The sequence below is a fragment of the Schistocerca nitens genome, chromosome 6 (genome assembly GCF_023898315.1).
Source record: "Schistocerca nitens isolate TAMUIC-IGC-003100 chromosome 6, iqSchNite1.1, whole genome shotgun sequence".
Classification (NCBI taxonomy): domain Eukaryota; kingdom Metazoa; phylum Arthropoda; class Insecta; order Orthoptera; family Acrididae; genus Schistocerca; species Schistocerca nitens.
Genome location: NC_064619.1, coordinates 545,006,462 through 545,032,320, shown reverse-complemented (window position 1 = coordinate 545,032,320; position 25,859 = coordinate 545,006,462).

The window sequence follows — 25,859 nt, the reverse complement described above, 5'->3', positions numbered from 1 at the left end:
TCAACGGCGATTCGGCGTAGATTCCTCAGAGTGGTTGGTGGGTCACGTCGCCCCTTTCAGCCTATCCCAGACATGTTCGATAGGGTTCATGTCTGGAGAACATGCTGGCCACTCTAGTCGAGCGATGTCGTTATTCTGAAGGAAGTCATTCACAAGATGCGCGCGATGGGGGCACGAATTGTCTTCCATAAAGACGAATGCCTTGCCAATACGCTGCCGATATAGTTGCACTATCGGTCGGAGGATGGCATTCGCGTATCGTACAGCCGTTACGGCGCCTTCCATGACCACCAGCGGCGTACGTAGGCCCCACATAATGCCTCCCCATGACAGCAGGAACTCCACTGTGCTGTATTTTATGGACAGTGTGTCTGAGGCGTTCAGCCTGACCGGGTTGCTTCCAGACACGTCTCCGACGATTGTCTGGTTGAAGGCATATGTGACACTTATCGGTGAAGAGAACGTGATGCCAATCCTGAGCTGTCCATTCGGCATGTTGCTGGGACCATCTGTACAAAGCTGCATGGTGTTGTAGTTGCAAAGATGGACCTCGCCATGGACGTCGGGAGAGAAGTTGCCCATCACGCAGCGTATTGCGTACAGTTTGAGTCGTAACACGACGTCCGGTGACTGCACGAAAAGCGTTATACAACATGATGGCGTTGCTGTCTGGGTTCCCCCGAGCCATAATCCGTAGGTAGCGGCCATCCACTGCAGCAGTAGCCGGTGGGCGGTCTGAGAGAGTCATGTCATCGACAGTTCATTTCCCTCTTTATCTCCTCCATGTCCCAACAACATCGCTTTTGCTCACTCCGAGACGCGTGGACACTTCCCTTGTTAAGAGCCCTTCCTGGCACAAAGTAACAACGTGGACGCGATAGAACTGCGGTACTGACCGTCTAGGCATGGTTGAACTACAGACAAGACGAGCCGTGTACCCCCTACCTGTCGGACCCCTCCCTTCTAATAGGCGCTGCTCGTGCCCGGTTGTTTTCATCTTTGGGAGGATATAGTGACATCTCTGAACAGTAAAAGGAACTTTGCCTGTGATACAATATCCACAGTCAACGTCTATCTTCAGGTGTTCTCGGTACCGGGGTGATTCAAAACATTTTTGATGTGTGTATGAGAAACCTGCATGATGCAGCTACTGGTCCTACAACTTCACATTTCACTCATCAGCTATGGGTTCAAATTTGTCAGCAAACACTATCAGCTGGACTGCAGGAATAAGGGACATCCCATGTCCTCACTATTGTGCGCTTCATAGTCGGGTAGTAAGTCTTTAACCCACTCACTTTGTCCAAATTTTGCACGAAAACATGTGATTCCGGTGGCATATTGAGCGTATACCAATTAGCTCCCCCTACAATGAATGGCCCAATACGTTGTTACCCAGTTAGCTGAAGGTGTCACTTCTGTAAAAGAAAGGCACTATGGTATCGTATTTTTTGGGAACGCTGGTTTTGTGCATCTCAATTCTCACATAAACGACAGTCTTTAGCGTTTTTTCATCTTGATGTGCACAGTCGATGAAACGTATGGGCCATTTCTGAAATTCTGTACAGATCATAAGCGGATTTCTCCTTAGACCTCTATCTCCACAATATAGCGACTGAAAACTCACACGCTTGTAAATATTATGTGTGCTAAAATGAACAGGATAGTTCACTTCAGGGTATTTACACGAATTCAGATATACCATCAACTCCGTCATGAAATTAGATGCCAAAATATGGAAACTGCGTAACGAGTTACACCAATATCTGCAACAAGAAATGTATCTCCAAGCACACCAAAGTAAAACAATATAACACAAAAGTTAAGCCGGAATGCTTCTGTGAAACAGAAACACCAGTTTTGGACAGAGAAACAGGCATTGGAAAGATTGAGAAGAAGGACCGCAAATCGTCAGGAAAATTACAGGCGCAAGCCTTGTAGACGAACAATGCCAACTCAGAGGCAATCATGAAATCTAACAGTACTCAAATATTAACAATCAGATTAGCGAACACAGGTTAAGATTCTACGGGCACATGAAAAGAATAGACACAGACAGACTCTCAGAACAAATAGTCGAATTCTTCGACAAGAGAAGTGAAGTCGAGTAATGGACGGCAAGACCAAAACTGATCGGAAATTGGCAGGGATTACACCAGAAGATGTCGAACCCGTGAAATCTTCAGGTACAAAATACACAAAAGGCTAGTTAAGAGTGAAAACCAAAGAAGCCTAGAAAACATGGGTTAAACAGAGAAATAAAGCCGACGGGAAGAAAATGAAATAAATATGGACCGTAATGATTGCAAATGCATACTTCAAAGTACAATGTGTAGCGCTAATCGGCTTATTTGGAAGTAATAATAACCACCTCGCTGCTAAGATTTAAAAAATATCACAGAAAATTTTTCTTTTCATATTTTCCAACAAACCAGTTCACAATCATGGTACTAATACAGAAGAAATATTTTTAATGGCTTACAAACATATAAATGTTAGTTGAAGTGTGTGGACCCCCAGTCTCACTAATCGGAAAACGTACTGACCTTTGCTTTGTATTTTCTCTTCCTGTTACAGTTAAATATTTATTGTATTTGAAACAATCTGATGCACAATTTCGAAATACCTGATTTCTCATAAAGGTTTTATGATGTTCTGAAATAGCTTCATAAATCGTAGGAAATAAGAATCAATAGTAATTTTGACAAGTAACAGTTGGCTCTAGCCAGTAAAATAATCGTTACCTTTAATAGTATATGCTTCAAAACAATTATTTTCCAAAATACATAAATAAATTACACATTCGATGCATTTGACTCTTGTTTTGGAATTGGAGCTAGGTTTCCTGCATTTTGAAACATTTTTTGCTTAAAAAACATTTGGTAGAGGAGGTGCTCAACAATGTCGAGCTTAATTTCTGCAGTTGGTTGCTTAAGAGCTCCTCTTGGCTATTTATTCGAATTTTACACGACATCTACATCTTCAATGTCAGAGAAAGTCACTTCTCATGAATATCATCCTAGCAACTAGCATGACATATTTCTCATTAATTAGAACTTTGCTAATGAGTATTTTGTAACCAGTCACAGAGAGTCCTTTCTATTTAGCTATGTAATTGATTGAACACCATCTGTGGTACATCAGCCAACAACTGGCAATGACATGGGCTGTAAAGTTATTAAAAATCCGCACTGATCATTTTCCTATGCGACTGGAACATCTGTAATATGATGAACATCTGTCACTAAGATAAACATTTCCATTATTTATATTGCAGACTTGCTCTGTCACTGGTTGTGGAACATGTAACCTCTTTCTCTCAAATCTGCATTACGACATGAGGCCCGCGCAAGAGGATACTCAGAAAGAGTATTATTTCATAGTAATGAACTAAATTCTAGTAAACCCAGATAGATCTATTCTGCACAGACCTATTCTGCACATTCACTGATACTACATGCACCGTGCGCGTGGCTGATTAGCGGTCGTTTCTCAACAGATGATTCTGCCATCCCCTAGACGTGTTTACATCGATAGTAGTTCGGTGGTCATAATGTTCTGACTGATCAGTGTATGTGAGTCATGCTGAATAAGCGGAAAATCAATTTATTTGTGGAGAGAAAAAAATTAGTGAACGAATGTCCGTGTAAGTGGACAGGGAGAACGATGAGGATAACAACAATAATCTACAATAATACAGGATTGGTTTCACTGATACTCGGGCCGAGTACTAATTCCCGTCACGACGAGTGCTGATTGGCGGATTAGGGTTGCCGGCGGAGGGAGCTGGGCGAGAGGCTCTTATCCGGGGCGGCGGGGCGCACTGCGGGTGATGCCGACCTGCATGGCTGCCGGCCATAAATCGCGTTCGCCAGTGGTCGAGGCGAGGCCTCGCGCGGCCCGAGCGCGGCGCGGCCGGCAGCTGGAGGAGAGCGCGCCGCGGCGCCGGCGATAAGGACTCGCCCTGGAAAGCCACATATATAAGGAGCCGGCCGCCCGGGTGAGCTCTCATTCCGACTGTCGGGGCCGATAGCGCCTGCGACACGCCGATTTATGGCGCGTCCGCTAAGGCAGTCCACGATCGACCGGCGCCGGGGGTTCCCCCTCTCCAGCCCCTCCCCCCCTCTCGCACTCTCTCTTTCCACTACTTGTCTCGGCAGGTGGGCCGACCGCTCCCAGAGACGCTTAAGGCCCGCAATTCGTTTAAAGACGTCCGTCTGCGGGAGACACCCCTGCGGAGATTTCGCCCACCCCCGCCGGGAAGAGCGGTGCTGTGTTCATCCCCGAGGCAGGGAGGGCGTGAGTGAAAGTTGCCCGGCCGGTCGGGCGGGCCATCGAGTTATCGACGGATCCGCCGCCCGTTCAAGCGGAGCGCCAAATCCGCTCTGCTGCGGGAGAATGCGGTGAATCTCAGTGAAATCCTGATAGTTATTAAAACTTCCCCTTATCGGGGCAGAGAGGAATCGGGAACTGCAAACTACGCCGAAATGCGACACACGTACAGATATATAAAGGGAGAATTTACGACAGCTACCCTGTGTCCCTTACCCCTGTGTGTGTGTGTGTGTGTGTGTGTGTGTGTGTGTGCGTGAGAGATTTGCAGAAAGAGTGAAAGAGAGGTAGAATGCTATAGCAAACAAGTTAGCGGGAAAAAAAAAAATTAAATGCGACCTTGTGCATAAGAAATCTGAATCTGAAACTGTTTTTACATTTACATGTCTCCAGTCTTCCTCATACATGTCTGCTATTCTACTAACAGCCTTTACAGGGTATATGTTACAAACCAACAAAATAAGTGCGTAGAAAATAGCGTAATCATTCTCTTAAGTGAGCTACAGCTATGTATTCTGATCTTCCATGCCTAGAACCACATTAGCCACTTTTTAGCTGTGACTGTACACGAACTTTAATTTTTTTTAAATATCTGCTGGAAATCAGATTTTGTTGTTTGTAATATTAGTATCTGTTACGATAGCTTAAATAAACTTACATTTGATAATCTATCCATGCATGATCATAAAGGCCATACAATATGTCTAACAATTTCTTAGATCGTCGCTGAGCAGCTTGCGCGCCGCGGCGCAGAATACGAATTGTTCATAAATTGTATCGATAGCGATATTTTGTGTTTCCTATTTTTGACAGCCGAAAAATTGTAATCCTCTTCTGTTATCACGGTCCTGATATATTTTTTAAAGACGGCGGACGTGTATGTGGCGTGGTCTGCGATCACTAATTAGTTATTATAAAATATTACTGTTGTTCAGTGCTATGTAAGAATATGTGTGTGCATCTACGATGAAATATCGAAAATAGAACATTAAAACTCTACAGAGCCTATTGTTAGCAATACTGACTAAGGTAATTAAATTGGTTATTGCGCTATCAAATTCTGTAGTACATGCTTATTACGTAAAGTATTTCTGTGCTATCCATCTCCTGTTAATGGCAACAGAAATAACGGTGTTTTTAAAGTTTTCATGCAAATACCAGGGACCGACTGCATGTCGGCGACCGCTACGGTCGCAGTTTCGAATCCTGCCTCGGGCATGGATGTGTGGCGTGGTCTGCGATCATTAATTAGTTATTATAAAATAATACTGTTGTTCAGTGCTATGTAAGAATTTGTGTGTGCATCTACGATGAAATATCGAAGATAGAACATTAAAACTGTACAGAGCCTATTGTTAGCAATACTGACTAAGCTAATTAAATTGGTTATTGCGCTCTCAAATGCTGTAGTACATGCTTATTACTTAAAGTATTTCTGTGCTATCCATCTCCTGTTAATGGCAACAGAAATAACGGTGTTTTTAAAGTTTTCATGCAAATACCAGGGACCGACTGCATGTCGGCGACCGCTACGGTCGCAGGTTCGAATCCTGCCTCGGGCATGGATGTGTGTGATGTCCTTAGGTTAGTTAGGTTTAATTAGTTCTAAGTTCTAGACGACTGATGACCTCCGAAGTTAAGTCGCATAGTGCTCAGAGCCATTTTTTTTTTTTTTTTTTTTTTTTTGCGTTGGAAATCTTCGAAGCTGTTGTAAAACGACTTATTGTGAAGTGTCGGTTCAGCAATTTAGCACAGCCCTAAGATGCTACAGATCTAATCCCTGGTGACATAGATGGAAAGGAGTCTCCTCATAAGTTAATGTAAATTTGAAAGAAAGCGTATTGTGCAGTAGATAACATCAAGAAAACTACTAGGGATGGCCCACTGAAGGACTAGAATGGGTACCACACCTCACATGGATAATTTAACGAAGGGTTCATCAAACTACAAATATAAACTAGTGATTACTATAACAGTTTGATTTATTGCCGCAAGGCATCAGACAAAATGATTTATCACTGAAGAAGCGTATAAGAATTAAGTTACTGGACAATAGATTGCAAATACGACTTATAGCCTGGAACATTTGGGTGGATATATGAAATACTAATAAGAAACTATTTTGTGAATGCAGCCAATTAGTATCGAAATGATTAGCGATTTGAAGGAAGATCCCCCAGCGAATTAAGAATGAATACCAGTTTTTCTACAAAAGCACGTCATGGGGGTAACAAGTTCGCTTGAATCTTAGATCTACGCCATGTAACCATATCTTACTACCATTTATGTTTATTACTGTGATTGCTCTAAGCTGGTTGATACCAGTGCCTACCAATTGTAATTGTATATTACAACAAAAAAATGGCTCTGAGCACTATGGGACTCAACTGCTGAGGTTATTAGTCCCCTAGAACTTAGAACTAGTTAAACCTAACTAACCTAAGGACATCACAAACATCCATGCCCGAGGCAGGATTCGAACCTGCGACCGTAGCGGTCTTGCGGTTCCAGACTGCAGCGCCTTTAACCGCACGGCCACTTCGGCCGGCTATATTACAACACTGAGGATGGTCACTAAGTGACCGAAAATCGATTTTGTGGATAATAAAAGAACAAAATACGGCCAATGCTGATTCTCCTTCCAATTCTATACAACAGAAAAGAGTTACTTTGCAATATCGTACTGTGGGCACCGTGCGGTCAAGTCAACCTAAAACGCGAAGTCTGCAATCCTTTCCAGATGTTCTAATTTTCATTCACGTACTCCGTTTGCCTTCACAAATTCAACAACAGCGAATTTTAAATCCGGAAATCGTTTCATACATGCCCCTCAACTTAACCAACAAACTTTGCAGTAAAATTAAAGTCTCCACACTTTTTGTTCATTTCCATTGAAAACTGTTACAACTAACAAGAGTATAATGCGCGTGACTTAAAAAATTTTACTATTTGTACCACCAGTTTCTTCAAATGCTCCATGCCTGTTCATTTAGCACGAAGTGCTTCTTGATGGACGGAACAGTGAAGTCCGTCTCTCGATTGTACTAACTGTTCGCTCCTTCATTCTTAACTAAATCTGTAAATTATTGCTGCATGGTATCCTAATGTCGTTTCACAGCGAATATGCAACACCTGTCACGTATACGAATTGAGGATTCTCATCCCCCTCTTCTGTCATTCTCATTAAGTTTAAACGATTGCGACGGTAGATCGTCAGATTTCCCCCTTTTTGTGCAAACAGCCACTGACCTGTGAACGTTCTTCATACTGTTTTTTATACTACGAATAAATATGGAAGGGTAAACAGCGCTGACACCACGATTCTGCCGAACGCAGAGAGTTTTTCTGATCGAAAAATTCCTTACGGCAATGCTAAACGAAATATCACGCTCTTCCAGTTACCTCAGAAAAGGAATTAGCCTACAAAATTGACTTCAAATATTGGTATCATTTCCTCTGAACAATCTGGTTTCACATAGGATGTGAAATAAGTTTAGCAATTTATGTTTTGAGGCCAGGAAATTTGGAAATTTGTGGTAAGTTCCTATGGGACTAAACTGCTGAGGTCATTGCTCCCTAGGATTACACACTACTTAATCTAACTTTAACTTAAATACACGCACCAATGCCCTAGGGAGGATTCAAACTGCGACGGGGGAGCCGCGCGAACCATGGCAAGGCGTCTGAGACCACGTGGCTACCCAACGCGGCTGAGGCAAGGAAAGATATTCGATGTGGAAATTGCATTTAATCTCGTCTTTTACTTTGCGAGGTTGTCTGTCCTAACCAGGGCTGTAGCAACAAGGGAGAGCATAATGATGCAGTATTCTGCTAGCTGTGAGGTATCATGGTTGCTTGTAAAGTGGGGGCTGCGTAGGTTGGGTTGGGTTATTGTGGGTGAGGAGACAGACAGCAAGGTCATCGGTCTCATCGGAGTGATGAAGGACGGGGATGGAAGTCGGCCTGGAGCGATTAAGGGAAATCACGGAAAACCTAAATCCGGATGGCCGGACGCGGGATTGAACCGTCGTCCTCACAAATGGAGTCCAGTGTGCTACCCACTGCACCACCTAGCTCGGTCGGCGCTGCGTAGGTCCCCAGTTCCAGTTTCACTGAGGGGTACACCTTTAGCCACAAGCAGTCGGATTAAAAATCAATAAAATTTTGTTTACAGAATTTACTAATCCACTGTGACACAGGACAGCACGTAAACACAGGCCATTTAGAAGTCTAGAATTAGTAATTTCTTAGCAATCCATGCTGATATGGGCACACTCCTACGGGCCCACTCCTATTACACATCCTTTATGTTTTATGCAAATAGACTTCTATCATAACGATATCGTAGTAATTTGAATTTCATTTCAATTAGACAGAGCATTTTTTGGCAGTATTGTCCATTATTTCATTGAATACAACGGTAAACGTTAGAGAGAAATTAATCAGCAGTATACTTGGAAGGAGAGACAGCATTGGTCGTATATTTTTGTTTATTATCGCAAAATCGATTTTCGGTCACTTTGTGACCATCTTCAGTGCTGTAATATATAACTTAAATTAGTAAGCACTGGTGTCAATAAGCATTGCTATGTGATCGCCGTAATGCTTATTGACACCAGTGCTTACTAATTTAAGTTATATATTATAGCACTGAAGTTGGTCACAAAGTGACCGAAAATCGATTTTGCGATAATAAACAAAAATATACGACCAATGCTGTCTCTCCTTCCAAGTATACCCATTATCTGGTCGTAGTGCACAGGACACTATGGAGTCGCCAATCAATAATCAACAGTATATTATCTCACATTGTCTAGAATAGTGTGAGAACACTTAGGTTTGAAATGCATTTTCGTCCAGAGAGTAACAAAATGTCGTCAAACCAGGTTTGAAATGCATTTTCGTACAGAGAGGAATTTTTTTCATTGTTTTTCGATAAGGAGCTTAAATGATAAACATTTTAGTATTTAAGATCATGCCATAAGAACTACCATAATGACTTCTAAAACTCCTGGATAGTTTTCTTAGTGAAATTGGCACAGTGTGTTATCCTGTAGTACCAACATATGACGAAGCTGTTGTACACTGAGACCAATACATGTCTTTAAAAAAATGGTTCAAATGGCTCTGAGCACTATGGGACTTAATAGCTATGGTCATCAGTCCCCTAGAACTTAGAACTACTTAAACCTAACTAAGCTAAGGACATCACACAACACCCAGTGATCACGAGGCATAGAAAATCCCTGACCCCGCCGGGAATCGAACCCGGGCGCGGGAAGCGAGAACGCTACCGCACGACCACGATCTGCGGAAAATACATGTCTTAGTTGTTGACAAAAAATACTAGGGGTGGTATACTCTCCGCTTGGGAGATTTTCGTAATGAACAACAGCCTTTTACAGCCACCAGTTGCGAAATATTATATTTACACTATCCTATGCTTGAGTGTATGTCTTTTGTTAGGGCACAGCCGTTATTTCTTCTTAAGAAGTTGATGGAAAGACGTCATAACTAGTCACCAGTAGGAATATTGCACTGGAATTTTCAATGATCCAAGTGATGATTATCAATCAAAAATGCATTAATACACCTCTTTCATTTTCTTTGTTTTAAATTGGAGCATGCAATACTACTGTTTCCAACTTCATCGCATATGTCTGTCATGAAGGTTCCCTGATTGTACAAAATCTTTCATGCCAAAACATCGTTCTTGAAGCAAAAAATGTATTTCTGATGTATTTTGCCCAAAAGCACTCACGCCACACACAATATAAAGGTTCAGAGCTGCCTCTGCCGCCTTCACCCCTCTAATAAACCCACAGCAAACAACATGTCGCAAATGTTATCTTTCTTCACTTGTAAATATATTTTATCACACCTGACCAATGTTCACAAGTTTCAGGCAGTCAAAATACAAATCGTAAATGCGAAGTGAATACTAGAATTTCACACAAGAAAATGTCTGTTGATAAATACACTCATAGCGTCACGCCACGTTCACCTTACCAGAGGCGTCTGACATGGTGACGAACGCCTATGTCCGGTAGCCGGTAGCTGCTGTGGTGCGTGGAAACCCTCGAGTGAAACTGTTCTGATCGTCACAAAACCACGAGCTGTTTGGCAGAAATGTTTCGAGAACTTTTCGCTGTTGGAAGAGGATTAGAAAATTGAAGGAACTGTGTTTGAGGTTCTATCTGACTGATACATTAAGCAGATATCTGGTATGCCGTACAGTAAACTAGGGAATGGAGTGGACTAGAAAATGCGAGTTTATATTTACAGAGCGCAAAGCTTGCTGCTCAGCCAGGAGCAGATACGTTGGCTCTGAAAGAGTAACAGACCTTCCTACATGCTCCACCACATCCTGGGGTGTCGCCAGATGATGTATATGTCTGGACCTATATTATGTAGAGCGGTCGGGAATATTGACCGCCTTAAGCGAACATCTTGGACTTCATCTCTGCAGTGGCTGGCTAGTCGCAGGAATTACGTGTAATGCTGTACTTCCTTGTCATAAATGGCTTCCATTTAATATGTGACACTGAATAAGTCATTTTTTGAATCCCGATTTGAATTTTGGTACCTAAGTTACGACTGCTCTAGAATGTCACGTTCTGAGTAATCTACTCTATGAAACATGGACATAATGAAAAAACATATACCACTGCAGTTTCATGTTGTCTTAACAGTAACCGCTCAGTTTCTAATGTGCTGGATGATATGAAAGTCACTTCGGATCTCACAACACAAATACTGCTATGCATAAGTCCTTCTCTCATTTTATTTATTCGATCTGCAAACGCCCAGAACGAAATTCATTGACTTCATCATAATACAAGCTCTGCATCATAAGTCATACTATAAATCTCCATTCGCTACATTGTAGGAGTGAGCAGAAGTGACTGTTGGAAATACTGAATTATTTCCCTAGAAATTCTCAAAAAAAGGCTCAAAGAGACCACTAATGACAGTAATTTGTGTGTTTCTTGTAATTTAGGGAATCCCGAGACGAACGTTAATAAAGCAATGAACATACTGAGTAAATGTCAAGGTGTAAAATGTAGTGAATAACAGAATAGCACGCTTTTTCATTCCTTCCTTTCTGTATCTTCATCAGCAGAGATGAACTTTCCTTGTAAATATACATTTCGAGTACTGTGTGATGTACTCGAATTACGAGGCCAGTTCAATAAGTAATGCAACACCTTTTTTTTTCTCGGCCAATTTTGGTTGAAAAAACCGGAAATTTCTTGTGGAATATTTTCAAACATTCCCGCTTCGTCTCGTATAGTTTCATTGACTTCCGACAGGTGGCAGCGCTGTACGGAGCTGTTAAAATGGCGTCTGTAACGGATGTGCGTTGCAAACAACGGGCAGTGATCGAGTTTCTTTTGGCGGAAAACCAGGGCATCTCAAATATTCATAGGCGCTTGCAGAATGTCTACGGTGATCTGGCAGTGGACAAAAGCACGGTGAGTCGTTGGGCAAAGCGTGTGTCATCATCGCCGCAAGGTCAAGCAAGACTGTCTGATCTCCCGCGCGCGGGCCGGCCGTGCACAGCTGTGACTCCTGCAACGGCGGAGCGTGCGAACACACTCGTTCGAGATGATCGACGGATCACCATCAAACAACTGAGTACTCAACTTGACATCTCTTTTGGTAGTGCTGTCACAATTGTTCACCAGTTGGGATATTCAAAGGTTTGTTCCCGCTGGGTCCCTCGTTGTCTAACCGAACACCATAAAGAGCAAAGTAGAACCATCTGTGCGGAATTTCTTGCTCGTCATGTGGCTGAGGGTGACAATTTCTTGTCAAAGATTGTTACAGGCGATGAAACATGGGTTCATCACTTCGAACCTGAAACAAAACGGCAATCAATGGAGTGGCGCCACACCCACTCCCCTACCAAGAAAAAGTTTAAAGCCATACCCTCAGCTGGTAAAGTCATGGTTACAGTCTTCTGGGACGCTGAAGGGGTTATTCTGTTCGATGTCTTTCCCCATGGTCAAACGATCAACTCTGAAGTGTATTGTGCTACTCTTCAGAAATTGAAGAAACGACTTCAGCGTGTTCGTAGGCACAAAGAACGAACTTCTCCTTCTTCATGACAACGCAAGACCTCACACAAGATTTCGCACCCGAGAGGAGCTCACAAAACTTCAGCGGACTGTTCTTCCTCATGCACCCTACAGCCACGATCTCGCACCGTCGGATTTCCATATGTTTGGCCCAATGAAGGACGCAATCCGTGGGACGCACTACGCGGATGATGAAGAAGTTATTGATGCAGTACGACGTTGGCTCCGACATCGACCAGTGGAATGGTACCGTGCAGGCATACAGGCCCTCATTTCAAGGTGGCGTAAGGCCGTAGCATTGAATGGAGATTACGTTGAAAAATAGTGTTGTGTAGCTAAAAGTTTGGGGAATAACCAGGTGTATTTCAATGCTGAATAAAACAACCCCTGTTTCAGAAAAAAAAGTGTTGCATTACTTATTGAACTACCCTCGTATTTAACAACTGTGAGTGAAATAAAAAAAAAAGTTTCTTTCATTATGTCAAACTTTCATCGAAAGGTAGATACTATAAGTGTATAAGTCAACTGCGTTTTCTGATACATTTGAGCCATGGTGATGGCATATATGCCTCAAAGAGTCTCAAACCTTTCTCTGCATGAGAAATTGCAACATGAGTAACGTTGCCTTCATGGTCGATATTTTATGACACTCTCCGACACACAGCATCGCGAAAACAAGCATATCGGATAGAACGTAGCAGAATACGTATTATATCACTTTATATTCTTCATAATTCCGTTATGGATTTCAAAGTCTGATGGACTCTCTGTGTTTTCGTCGAAGGCGCACTGCGTCGCTTTCACTCGATATAGCCCTTCCTTTTCATGGAAAACGCGTGACTTCACAGGCTATATCACATCATTTCCTAAGTATAGCATACGGTACTGGTAGAATGTCGTGGTGTTGAACGCGGTCAGTTTCTAAACCGCAGATAGGAGTCTCGAATCTTTTCATTCGTTGTAAGTTTTATTAGTTGAAGAGGACAAGAGAATTAATAAATATCCATAGTAGTAAAGATTCCCTAAGTACAGAAATTAGGATGAAATGGACTTCAACGCTGGACTACGTCTCCACCACCGGTGTTGCACCTTCTTTTCTCTTTATGTATTGTGATTTCTGCTAGGCATTAAAAGAAAACGACGTCTACTTTGTGCTTTAGTCTGCCCCGCAGAGCACAAATCAATATGATGCTTTCTCTCCACATAAAAAAGGGTTATACTTTGTCTTTGACGCCTACATAGGCACTGACGTCATACACCACGTGACAAAAAATTATCATGTTTGTCTCAGTCTTTTTGAGCAATAGCCGTAAAATAATGTAAATTCAAGAGTCTGTTTAGTGACAGAAGAGAGTGAAAAAGTCAGCCTAGTTTATGTGTAAAATTTGCTGCACTTTTTTTTTAACGTGCTCCACATTTTCTTTTTAACAAGAAAGGAAGAGGTAAGACAAACAAATTTTTCTCCTCTTCCAGTTCCTTTGTGGTAAACAAAATTTTGTCCAAACAACACAATAATTCAGTAACACGTCCAGTTCCCATCCTCATCTTCAACTATATTAAGGTAACAGGGACCAGAAGCAATAAATTTCTGGATTAATCCGTTGTTGTGAGACAACTCTCCCTCTGCATTATTAACTTCTTCGGATAGCACTGGCTTAGTTGTGAGTTCTGGTCTTCTATACCTAACAATAGGCACTAGATCTGCCCATACATGCTCTTTGAGGCTGGGGTCAAGATCTTTGTGTGGCCAGTTCACAGCTCAACATCTCCCTTCATTAGAAAGCAGGGTTTTAAAAAGTTCGCAGTTCGGAAAGGAGAACGGTCATGTTGGAAGATGATTCTGCCTCCAGAAAATCTCAGACGAACAGAATGAAGCATTACATTCTCCAGTATTTCGCAGTAGTAATGCCTAGAAAACGGACGGAGCAATTGTCTCAGAACGTCGTAACCCCTTGTTGATATCCATAGCCAAACTGTAGACATAGTCCAGCCACCCTTTGGTCTCTGATGGACATATCTACTGTCAAGTAACACTCTAGTTGGTCGACATACATGGACTGAAGTATCTGGTGCATTAGAGAACACCTTATCAACCGTAATTAAACTTGCTCCCAGTACGATCACAGTTTCCGTTAGTCGTCAGTGCGAAGTTTAATCTGGCAGCCTTATGTTTCTCCTTCAACATTTTCTTAACCCCTCATTTACGTCCATACCTTCCTTTCTCGCCGAGAGACGATGAATGTTCGACCTTTTCTCACTTACCTGGAGGATGTTCCTAATTTCTACGCTAGTCCTGAAAAGCTCTTCATCACTAGACTGCACCATTGTCTTGACCCTCAGTGGCAGTCAGTGGACGTCCAGGACGACGACGAAGGTTTACGTGGCGTTCCTTCGGGATCTGCTTCACCTAGAGATGTGTCGCAGGCTTTCTGTATCCTAGAGCACGGCAAATGGAGCTAATACAGTATCCATCGTCATAAGTGCAAGAAAGCAACCTTTATCCAGTTCCTTGAGCTGAAACATTTTTCAAGTAAGGACCTGCTAACAAGGTAGAAGGAAACAGAGTGCGACACAAGGTGGAGAGCGCTTCGTTCGTCACAGATGTCAAATTCGTTTCTGATTACTTGCTTTGAAAAGAGAAAAAAGAAAGAAATAGTTCCTTGTTCGCATTGTTTGGAGTATCGTGTGAATGTATTTTGTCTCTAACCATCTAACATAGTAATAATAATTTCATCGTTTTCAGAGATTGAAGGTAACATTTAGATTCACGTTGTGATGCAGGTCATGTAGGTACAGCTATCGTATTTTAGTTAACTATGCTGTCTCTTGTATTACACGAGAGAAGTTCGTAACAGCGCATCATATAAGTTAGAGGGCAGGAGAGTACGTGAAGCAGTGAGTTTGTAATGTGCTAGTATCAGGTTCGAGTTCAGTTGATTCTACAAATTTTATTTCATTGTAAACAAAAAAACTGTGAGTTCCAAAGGACAAAGGCAATTGTTACCTTGAGAGTAGTCGTAGTATCGTAAACATTTTTTGTATATGGCTTCCAATGGTCACTAGAGGAAAGCGAGGGCAAACGGTCCCCCTGGTTCCCCTGTTATAAATAAACCTCATCTTAAGGATGAAATAAGTCTACGATTGTTAATCGTTTTGTACTTTTAGCTGTAGCATACCCTCAGATACGAAACTGCAGCATGCTGTAGATGTAAAACAGGTCTCCAACTTGTCTTATAATTAAAGTAAATGGTTGTAGCTCCGTCATAATTTGGATTGAGAACTATCTTTCGAACATTGGATATCACGATACGGAGGGTATGAAAATGGACACGGATGTCCGAAACTAGTCACCATTAAAAAATAAAAAAAGAAGATACTTCATAATGTAACTTATGACGGAACTACAGCCACTTATTTTAATCCTTTTGGGTCTTATACTCGGTTGCAACTATTTCCACAACTGCAGAAACAGAATGTGTGATACCTCTTGGGAAAATTATACTTAAGCGCTATCAGACGAAAATGTCGACTTGGCCAAGACTGTGCAGCTACTGAAACTTCCTGGCACACTATAAGTGTGTGCTGGAGCGAGACTCCAACTCTGGACCTTTGCCTTTCGTGGGCAAGTGCTCTACCAACTGAGGTGCCCATGCACGAAAGACGACCCGCCCTCACAGCTTCAGTTCTGCCAGTAATTGTCTCCTAACTTCCAAACTTCATAGAAGCCCTTCTGCGAACGTTGCAGAACTAGAACTCCTGAAACAAAGGATACTGCGGAGACATTGCTTAGCCTCAGCCTCGGGAATGTTTCCAGAATGAAATTTTCATTCTGCAGCGGAGTGTGCGCTGATATGAAACTTCTTGGCAGAGACTCCATGTCTCCGTAATATCCTTTCTTCGAGGAGTGGTAGTTCTGCAAGGTTCACAGAACAGCTTCTGTGAAATCTGGAAGGTAGGAGACGAGGTATTTGCAGAATTGAAGCTGCTAGTTGTGCCTGGGTAACTCAGTTAGTAGAGCCGTTTCTTGCGAATGGCAAAGGTACCGAGTTTGAGCCTCGGCCCGGCAAACTGCTTTAATATGCCAGGAAGTTCATAACAGCGCATACTCTCCATCCAGCAGAGTGAAAATTTCAGTCTGTTGTTTTCAAATCTTTTCTAACCTGGACTTTAAGGTTTCCTTATTCGGTAAACTTGTGTACGTAGTTGCTCAAGATTTTTTAAGATTAAACTAAATTACTTCATCTAAGACTACATGAAAAGGAATCTTCTTAACAGCTTTAAATAGCGATATGTCAAGTGATTACTGGCCGCATTATGCAGCATTTCTGAAATTCACTGTTAGAAGCGAAGAAGCTTACTGATCAGAGAGCTAACCTCATAGAAGGAAAGGAGGAACGAAGTGAAACCTCTCACGTTACGAGGCCATGAGAATTTTATTTCAATGATAACAAAATCAAGTGAAACAAACAATGAGGTTGGCAGTACGAGCACATTTTTGGTGTCAGTTTGACGTTGCAATATCTGGAGCCTGATATAATGCTGAGTCAGTTTGGGTCAGGAACATACAGAACTGGAAGCCACGGCAGAATTAAATTCTCTAATTCGTATACATTGCTTGCACACGAAATCTGTTGCAGTATAGTTATAGAGCGCAGTAAGTCAACTGCGTATTTTCCGGTGAGAAAGAGAAGTGGTAATCAGTCTTCCCTACATCAGTTTACTGAAATTGGTGTCCTACAACGTTAGAATTCCTGGTTGGCGACTAATTGTAGGGCTCTTAGTCCGATATGAGTTTTCCAGAGTTGAAATATTTTTCTACAACGTTGAAGTGGAGACTACAGTTAGACTAATTTGATAAAAATTTGAATCTGGATACGGAGAATGAGTTTACTGAAAAGGAAAGCAGTTGATCTTCAGTTATATTTTTTCCTTGTACTTCTTGAAATAGGTGACCTCTATGAAATTATCCGGAGAGAATGATCGTGGCATCTGAGGTAAAACATTAACATCTCTGGCTTTGAAAGCTCTGTTCACCAACAGTTTAGCATTTTAGCAGCGTCGTTGCGAAGCGCAAGTAAGTGAAATAGTGCAGTGCAATTTCTGTTATGAAGTAACGTCTCCACCAGTTACTTTAGTTTTAATGTAATCTACGAATAATTAGAGATGTCCGATGATAACTTTTGAAGTATTCATTAGACATGGGAAGAACTAAAGGATTCCTTATAACCGCTCACTTGCCACAGAACGTCGCAACCATTTGTAATGCGACCTAAATACACTGGTTTCCAAAATTAAGGCAACGAATCGTTACTTCCCCTTCTCCTGTCTAATTCACGAGGCAATCATACAGACCGTCAACCAGATGGCCATACGATGGTTTCTCTGAAAGGGCATGGCCGACTTCCTTACCGATCCTTCTCTACTCCGATGGGCCCGATGACCTCGCTGTTAGGTCCCCTCCCCCAAATACCAACCAACCAAGCGTTAATTATCTGTAAGGGTACGACAGTCCCGCCTTCGTACTGCACGACAACTGGCATGTGAGCTCCCAGCACCCACTGGACGAGTTGTATCGGTACAAACGGTGTGCAGAAGGCTTCGGCAGAGTGGCTTTTACTGTCGGAGACCAGCTGTTTGTCTATGCTGCGTATTCACAGAAAAAACATCTAGAGTGGAGTCACCAACGTGCCACCTGGACTGTAGAACCTTGGGCCAATGTTGTTTTCACATATGAGTCCCGATTTAGTCTGGAGAGTGATTGTCTACGGATTCGCATCTGGAGGGAACGTGGAACACGATTTCGCCACCCAAACATTGTTGAACGAGACCGAAACCGAGGAGGATCCCTGTTTACCACTCGAACACCTATTCATTAAATTGTATGGGTGAATCGGCCAGGTTTACCTGCAATCATGTATCGTGACGATATCTTAAGACCTCATTTGCGTGTCTTGCGAGGTGCTGTGGACCCTGACTTTGTATTGATGGACGATAAAGCTCGACCTCATTGAGCACGGGTGATTGATGTTTTCTTGGAAACGGAAGATACTGCACGCGTGGCATGGCCTTCTCGCTCTCCTGGTTTGAAACCCGTAAACTCCTATCCGAGATCCACGAGGGAGATGGCTTGTATTACGTCAGCAACCACCAACCCCTCTCGAAGACTGCGAGCAGATTTGCAGGAAGAATGGGCGTTATTGCCTCAACTTGAGACTGATGACATCATTCACAGCATGCCCCGTCGTTGCTGCCAGAGGTGGTCACACCCCGTACTGAGCGCATTAAATAGTTGTCGGAATCAGTGTGCAAGTCAGTTAAGTTGAAGAAAAACTAAGAACATTTTTGTATACCGTTTTGCACCTTGAAGTTGTTTATCCTCTGAATTTTTTATATTCTTTCTACTTTACTATCACCTGTTGGTACTGTCTTGTGGCAAAATAAAAGCTACATTGCAAAATTTCCATTTCCTGCTTTAATTTTGGACACCAATGTATTTACCTATTTTTGAGCAACTACTTCTAAAGATGACAAAGAAGCATTAAATACTTCCTTCACACACGCGTATTACAGCAGCAGAATTAGGAAGTTAATAGCTGTAATGGCAGTAATGAAAAAGATAAGATTTCAGAATGGCTTCGAATCGACGCGAAGAAGGCTAAAAGCGTCTTTACATCTCTCTGACTTGAGACTAGCATAATTTCTGTGTCAGACACCAGCTGATAACTAACCAGTTAATAAATAATTAAATTTTATCACCGTGTATAATTTGTAAGCTAAGCGCATTTTACGTTATGACACAATAATGACTATAGCGAATGTAGGCTTTAGTGGTCTCGGTAACTGATCCTAGCTCCTTAGTCGCGAGGTGTGAGGTCGACTCCTATTTCCTTGAGATATTTTAAACAAATACGATCTTCTTCTCACCTAGTAATGCCACTTCCAGAACGCCAGGTTGTACCGTAGTTCAGAATCATCACTATAAACACCATATCCCTTCGCAACCAGCTGAGGCGGAGCCGGTAAGGTCGGACAAAAGCAGAGCCGAAAGTCGCGGCAAACAGAAATTCTCTTGCCAGAGAGCCTCCTTGCACTACAAACTTAATTTCCTTTAATGAGCCAGTGGTCACTCCAGGTCACAGGGCTCTCTTTTATTTGATCGTGAGACGCTGAAATATTCTGTGCTGCACTACGATTCGAATTCGGATCTTCCCTTTCGTGGTGTCTGACCCACACTGAACGACATAACCGATTATTTCGTTCTTTTCCCCAAGATTGCAAACTTCTGTAGGTCACAACGAAAGGCGCATATGTGGGTTCTAATCCTGCTACACCACAAAAATATTTATGATTTCGTTTCAAGCCCTAGCGTAGCTCACCCATCTAATAGTGATCAATAATTTTCATTTTTAATGTCTCTTCGTATGGTGTCAACAATAACGACAGCTGCCGTTATTTCTAGTGAAACATGCACACAACTCGTTAACGATGAGCAAGAAATTCGGGATAGAAAACAACGGTGGTACGTGTCTGGTTCGATAACCCGTCGGAGAAAGAAATTGTATTCACGTTTCCAATTCTAACATCTCGCTGATTTTACTTAGTGAATAATCTGGGTTCGAGTGTCCGTCACCAAACATTGTTATAGCACTTCGTTTTAAATACGTGTCAACTTCGTTAGTTGAAATCATATAAATTAGATGAAACATTTTTTGTTGTTAGTTAACAGGGAGATAATGGTCGTGACAGGATTCCAAGCAGAGCATAAAATTTTCAAGTTTAGATTTGCTAACTGATACCGGTGAAAACTTCGATATTTCACGACCCCTTATGCCTAGTCACCAGTGACGAATCTTGCTGTAGTGGATTTTTCGTCACGCACGAAAGCCTTTCTTAATTACAGTGGCTATAGGTGCATGGATTCAGCCCATATCCAAAACAAAAAGGTTTGTCATGTCTTTTAAAGTTCAGACGTGTGCACACACAACTGCTCAGTCATCAGTACAGAGAAATAACTGGTGAAGCGATGTTAATTTTGAGGCCGGCCGAAGTGGCCGAGCGGTTCTAGGCGCTTCAGTCCGGAACCGCGCGACCGCAACGGTCGCAGGTTCGAATCCTGCCACGGGCATGGATGTGGGTGATGTCCTTAGGTTGGTTAGGTTTAAGTAGTTCTAAGTTCTAGGGAACTGATGACCTCAGATGCCTCAGAGCCATTTGAACCATTTTGTTAATTCTGAGATTTCCACAGAGATCTTGCCGCTGTCAATCGCGTTGCTTTTAACTGCTTAAGTCAACATCCATTTTATGACTTACCACCAATAGCAGGAACGACGTTTCAAATATGTGCAAAAATCCTTTAAAGGGTAAAAACACATCGAATTGTCATAGAACTTTAGGAGCTCAGATATTGTCTCAAAATATCTTGTTCATTAAAATATTTAATTTTGCCTTAAGATTGCTGGAATGACCTACGTGACGAAGTTAGTTAACTCAAATTCTAATGAGTGTGGTCGTGATTTTGGAATGTCACTTACAGTAATAAAATTGATTTTACAAGCGTTAAGGACTGTCTCATCTCTAATGTCGTGTTTAGTAGTGCCATTGTTTTTATTTACATCTGTAAAGAACAGTGATATCCATTTTGTATGGCCAATCGACTGTACTACAGACAGATTAAATGACCTGCATTATGTGGGCTGCATGCAAATCAGGCGCATAGGTATAAAGATCGTCCGGATACTTTTGGGTATGATGGTACATGTGGATTTCTGCTATTTTTTTACATATCATGAAGATATTTTCCGTATGTGACGAACCATTTACAGTTTCTCATTTGGCTGATCACTAACGTCATTCGTATCATTTTTATATACATTTCCGTAATTTTCTGCTGCTTTCTCGCCCTCTTAAACTAACTGCTCTGCAGTAAGTGAGACCATCATTAAACTTAACTTTTCATTGTGTGAGAGAGGCATGTGACTAAAGCGCTGGCAATGACTCTCGAAAACCCTTGTTCCTTGAGTGATGTTTTGTTATAAACATTTAATTTGGCTTCGGACCACACCTTGTTAGTTTGACTAGCAACCATCAGTCAACCAGGCGTAAATCTCTTCATCTGAAGCAAATCGACAGCAGTGAGTGCCTACCATCAGGGTTCCAAAAATATGTAAATTGCCTGGAGAGAGATTGGGACTATGTGGAGGACGTGTAAGAGCTTCTGAAGAGTGTCCTCCAACTGCCAGGAATGTTGACGAATGGCATCATACTATTGTAAAGTTTATGTCAGCTCACATGTTGAAAATGTTGTTTCGATTACGCTGCAGAAGTTTCGCTGGGAAGCCCTTACATATCGTCTATAGAATCGTGATCTTTCCCCTAGTGATTTCCATATTTTTGAAGCCCTGGAGAAAGACATTCGTGGCGGAAAATTGCACGTCTCGGCACAATCATGGTCTTTTATGCAAAGGCAAACTTTTTTTGCAGTGGGATAAATGTATTAACAGTTATGGCCATTACTTCTGAAATAATGTCTACTTACTTATTTTCCATGTGCCTCGTTTTTATTTGACTACCCCTTATAGTTCTTTGTGGAGATAGAGTTTAATTGTATACTCCAGAGAAATGTACTGTTCGAACAATGTAGTTTAGTTCATACTTTAGATCGATCAACTAGTATTAAACGAAGAGAGCACAAAAGATGTAGAAGAAGCTGAATTGCCAACAATTGTTAGGAAGGCGTGTCGCAATTCCGCAAAAATCCTACATAAATGAAAAAAACGCTGTTTTGCTAGCTGTGGAAAAAACAGCTGAAAGAGAGCTGTTACAAGTTATTCTGCTCTAACGTGAAGATCTGTTGTGTACTCAGTCACTCGAAAATCCTGTTAAAATCGTAAATGGTTGCCATTTGTGACGCGGGGGGGGGGGGGGGGGGGGTAGACGGAGGGTGTGGTAGGGGAAAGTATTCATTACCGTTGAATTAAAAAAAACACCTCTCAAGTAATTCCGAAAAAGAGTTAGAACCGTCCGTAGAGTTCTCCTGCATGAGTTGAGCAAGATGATGATTATGACAATTGAATTCCATAAATTATCTGGGAGTAGACATTGGGAATGATTTAAAATGGAATGATCATATAAAGCTGATCGTCGGTAAAACAGATGCCAGACTGAGATTCATTGGAAGAATCCTAAGGAAATGCAATCCGAAAACAAAGGAAGTAGGTTACAGTACACTTGTTCGCCCACTGCTTGCATGCTGCTCACCGATATGGGATCCGTAACAGATAAGGTTGATAGAAGAGGTAGAGAAGGTCAAACGGAGAGCAGCGCGCTTCGTTACAGGATCAATTAGTAATCGCGAAAGCATTACGGAGATGATAGATAAACTTCAGTGGAAGACTCTGCAAGAAAGACGCTCAGTAGCGCGTTACGGGTTTTTGTTGAAGTTTCGAGAACGTATCTTCACCAAAGAGTCAAGCAGTATATTGCTCCCTCCTACGTATATCTCGCGAAGAGACCATGGGGATAAAATCAGAGAGATTAGAGCCCACACAGAGGCATACCGAAAATCTTTCATTCCACGAACAATACGAGACGGGAATAGAAGGGGGAACCGATAGAGGTACTCAAAGTACCCTCCGCCACGCACCATCAGGTGGATTGCGGAGTATGGATGTAGATGTAGATGTGCATACAATGAGAAAGTCAACAGAGGAGAAGAAAAGGGATATGATCGTTTTATTAGCTTTTATTTTTCCATGTCAACATGCTTTCTGCAAAATCTTGTTTGCGAATTTAAAGAACGGACCACAAAAAAGACGACATGCTAGGAACACTGAACAAGATTCCGACTGTATGCCACTCAGTTTGTTAAGCAATGCGTTATGGTTTCTATTTCAGGTGTGACGTCGAACGTATTTAAAGGGCTGTAGTGTTCACTGGAAATGGAAATGAGCGTATGGCGTCATTGGCCGGGAGGCCCCTCGCGGGGCAGGTCCGGCCGCCATATCGCAGGTCTTATTACATCCGGCGCCACATTGGGCGACCTGCACGCCGGATGGGGATGAAATGATGATGAACACAACACAACACCCAGTCCCTGAGCGGAGAAAATCTCCGACCCAGCCGGGAATCGAACCCGGGCCCAGAGGACGGCAATCCGTCACGCTGACCACTCAGCTACTGGGGCGGACGTAGTGTTCACTGCAGAACAATCTTAAGTCCACATTACGGTGTTTTGTAATGATAACATAACGATGATTTGAATGTTTTCAGTAGAATAACTTATGTTTGTTATTTTTATAAGAAACCATGTTAGAAATAAAAATGTGTAGTTTATAACCAATTCATGTTTTTCATTTTTACAATCTCCTGTCTTGCTCCAAACCATGTTTTCAACTTACATCACTTCTCGTTTGTATAACTCATATGATCGGTAAGCATATTATAGTAACAGTCATTACAGATGTATTTTTCTGTTTTTAATGTGATAATTTTAGTGCTGTATGACAGAACGAAAACACTCGTTCGTTGCCGCTGGAGCCCGTGCACCGGCGCTGGAGCGGCCCGCTGGCTTTTGTGTGAGCTGTTAGCGGCCAGGGGTCTTAGCATGAAACATTGGCGCTCTAAACGCTTGGAACAAGCCGCTAGCGGCAGGTGGCAGTGTAACAGCGCCGTTACAAATGGCATTAGCAGGCCTCGCCTCCGCCGGCCAGAACCCCACGGCGGCGCGCCGCGCCGCGCCGCCGACCGACCGCTGCTTTGCCGGAAAGTTACGGGCCAGCGATAGGCGTCGGCCGCGCTGCAGCGCCTAATATATTCGGCGCTATCTGATAGCCGGCACGCGAGCCCTCCCGGAATAGGCCGCCGCCCCCACCTATTGTCGAGGCAGCCCCGCCGCTCACCAGCACCGCCCACGACGCCCTTAATGGAAACAATCACTCCGCAGCGACGCGTCTGGACGCACGTCCAGTCGCACGAGTTACCGAGCCACCTGCGTTGCGTATCTCTGCAGTCGCTGTTGATACCTTAATTCCGCTGCCTTCCCGCTCCAACAGCGAATCGAGAGACATCGTAAGCGGTCCCTAATTTAATCGGCCATTGGCCCAGAACACTAATTTTTCAATTTCACTATTTTAAGAACTGACGTGTAGTCAAATGGAACCATGTGACACTTTGAAGGTTCACTTGACAATTTATTACACTGATAATTTGCAAGAACCCGTTTGCAAGTTTCGGGGTACACAAAATTAATTCCAGCAATGGTGAATATAATCACAGACTGACAAAAAAAGCCAAGCACTCATAAAGAGAGGAAGAAACGATCTGAATCTTTATTAATTGAGATGGTATGTGATTACAATATACTTGTACCTATTTTTAACTATAACACTGTAGCCTCTCTATCATGGATGTACGCCCTGATTCCGTTGGGAAGGATTACATAAAGCCGTTGTATGCTGTCCTAAGGAAACCTGGCCCACAGCTGTTGCAACTCGTCGTTGATATCCTGGGTACTGCCATCGGTCCCAGACTTATTCTGTCAGGGGCAAATATGGGGATTCAGCTGGCCACGGGCGTACATCACGTCAGTTCGTGGAGGCAAGTGCCGTGTGTGTAGGAACGCAGTGCTGTTGATAAAATGGCACCACAATATTGTCACATGCGAAGTAACAAATGAGAGTACAGGATGTCCTTGACGTACTGTTGTGCGGTCAGAGTTCCATCAATAACTACCTGCCGTGACGCAGTCATACCCGATGGCAGCCCGCAGCCCCACACCACGAAGCCTAGAGGAGCAGAACTGCGCCTTTCTAAAAGACTGGAAGAATGAGATGTCACCCCAGATGGCCACCATATCCACGTGATATTGTTCACTACGCAATCCTCAGTCGGCGATAGAAATCACTATAGTAATATCCTCTACATCTGGTAAAAAATGAAATGATCTTACGGCATTGTTGGCCGGGAGACCCCATGCCGGGTGTTCGGCCGCCGAAATTGCGTCCTTTTTAGCTGACGCCACTTCGGCGACTTGCGAGTAAATGCTGCTGAATTATGAGGAAAGACAAAGAACACCCAGTCTTCACGAGGCAGAGGAAATCCCTAACCCCGCCGGGAATCGAATCCGGGACCCCGAGCACGGTAAGTGAGAACGCTACCGCAAGACCACGAGCTGCAGAATTTATATCTGGAATATTAACACTATGCGATTGCTTAAAACAAAACTCGCCTAGGATAATTTTTGTTTCCCAGTTTAACTTGTGCATCCTATTTAAATCAACATATCTAGTTACACTACGTGCATTTTGCATTTCATCTTCATCATATTGGTTGTATTCAGATGATTATCCTGACTGTTTGGTTAGTGTCCAGCCACTCCAGAAATTTCATTATCAATATTTTCTCCGCTAAAATCGATCTTATAGGGGCTTTTTTACTATCGCACAGAAA